Genomic DNA, 2,500 nt, shown 5'->3' with positions numbered 1-2,500 from the left:
CACATGCAATAGCTCCATCTACGCGAATCGGACGACACTACGTCCACCATGTCGAGCGCACCACAAACAAAAATACCGCCACCTGCAGGTCCCCCGCAACATGACCTGCTGCACCGATGATACCGCCATCTATGAGACGCCACGCCGACTACGACATCGCTAGGTCCCACAGTGCCCATTTTCCGACGCCACCCACAAACCCTGCATCATCTGCCCACCACAGGAGCCCCAACGCCTGTGCCTGCGTCGCACGAAGTCGTCGACCGACAATCGCTCCACCCGCACCCGCACGTGCCCCACCCCAACCGCCCAAATCGCAACTCCAGCGGATGAACGGCGGACTCTTCCCGCACTCGTAACGTGCAATCCGCCCCTATATCTTGCGTTTCATGAAGAGTTATATCGAATATGCCATATTCCCGCTGTCCCTATACATGCTGTAAGTAGCTCGCTTGCTACAGCAGCAGCAGCAGCAGCACCACCTCCGCGCGCTTCCCTGGGGGCACTGAACCGCAGGATGCGAGACCCCACGCCCAGTGGCAAACAGGGCTCCTCTCAGAATATAGGCGGTCCCTACCCCTCACAACGATGACGGTGGGAGGGCCGTTTTACGAGACCATTTCCTGCGGTGCCAACGCTGTCGTAGAGCCGATACTCCATCTTTGGTACAAGGCAATCATTCCGCTGTAAATCAGTACGTCACTCGTAGTTCAGTCACCTCACAGCACTGCTCAGTAAACTATGCAGGCCCACATAGATAGATTATGATAGATTATATACGCAAATGCCCCTATACATGCTGAACGTCCGTACACACAAAATGAACCACACGTCAGCCACACACTCTATCACACACTACTCTCTGCCTGTAACAGACACAGATACAACTACTAAGCACCAGCATGGACCAACGTCCGGTGCATCCTATCCGCCACAGTACACCAACTACGCTATGATAACCAGACCGGGAGGTCCAATCATAAAACAGAATACCCCACTCGTCCGACAACCACAATTGCTCAGAGAAGCCACCAACACCCACACATGTCCTACACAGGGGTGCACCCATCACCACCACACTGCCTCGTCTTACAGCACAAACACACTGGCAGGAATGAAACACACAGGTCTGCCGCAACCACAGACACGGCTCGCCCCCTCTCACTGGCGAAAAGCGCATCCCGACGTGACATAACTCCTTTGACACACTGACGCTGCCTCGGGCATCCACGTCCTACGGTCGATATCAACGAACCTCCCCCCCCCCCCTCCCCCCCACAACACGCCATCCCATACCACATTGTGTACCGTACCCAAACCTAACGTGTACTGTACTACAACGCAATGTGTACCATAACACAACCCAGTTTGTACCTTAACCTAACCTATGTCACCTTAACCTAACCTATGTCACCTTAACCTAACCTATGTCACCTTAACCTAACCTATGTCACCTTAACCTAACCTATGTCACCTTAACCTAACCTATGTCACCTTAACCTAACCTATGTCACCTTAACCTAACCTATGTCACCTTAACCTAACCCATCTTGCACCTTAACCTAACCCATCTTGCACCTTAACCTAACCCATCTTGCACCTTAACCTAACCCATCTTGCACCTTAACCTAACCCATCTTGCACCTTAACCTAACCCATCTTGCACCTTAACCTAACCTATGTTGCACCTTAACCTAACCTGTGTTGCACCTTAACCTACCTCAATTTGCACCGCAATGTAACGCAATTTGCACCGCAATGTAACGCAATTTGCACCGCAATGTAACGCAATTTGCACCGCAATGTAACGCAATTTGCACCGCAATGTAACGCAATTTGCACCGCAATGTAACGCAATTTGCACCGCAATGTAACGCAATTTGCACCGCAATGTAACGCAATTTGCACCGCAATGTAACGCAATTTGCACCGCAATGTAACTCAATTTGCACCGCAATGTAACTCAATTTGCACCGCAATGTAACTCAATTTGCACCGCAATGTAACTCAATTTGCACCGCAATGTAACTCAATTTGCACCGCAATGTAACTCAATTTGCACCGCAATGTAATGCAATTTGCACCGCAATGTAATGCAATTTGCACCGCAATGTAATGCAATTTGTACCGCAATCTACCCCCACATTGTGCCTTAACCTAACCCACATTGTGCCTTAACCTAACCCACATTGTGCCTTAACCTAACCCACGTTGTGCCTTAACCTAACCCACGTTGTGCCTTAACCTAACCCACGTTGTGCCTTAACCTAACCCACGTTGTGCCTTAACCTAACCCACGTTGTGCCTTAACCTAACCCAAGTTGTGCCTTAACCTAACCCAAGTTGTGCCTTAACCTAACCCAAGTTGTGCCTTAACCTAACCCAAGTTGTGCCTTAACCTAACCCAAGTTGTGCCTTAACCTAACCCAAGTTGTGCCTTAACCTAACCCAAGTTGTGCCTTAACCTAACCCAAGTTGTGCCTTAACCTAACCCAAGTTG

Source organism: Schistocerca cancellata, unplaced genomic scaffold, assembly GCF_023864275.1.
Source record: "Schistocerca cancellata isolate TAMUIC-IGC-003103 unplaced genomic scaffold, iqSchCanc2.1 HiC_scaffold_218, whole genome shotgun sequence".
Taxonomy (NCBI): Eukaryota; Metazoa; Arthropoda; class Insecta; order Orthoptera; family Acrididae; genus Schistocerca; species Schistocerca cancellata.
This window is presented reverse-complemented; position numbering follows the sequence as displayed.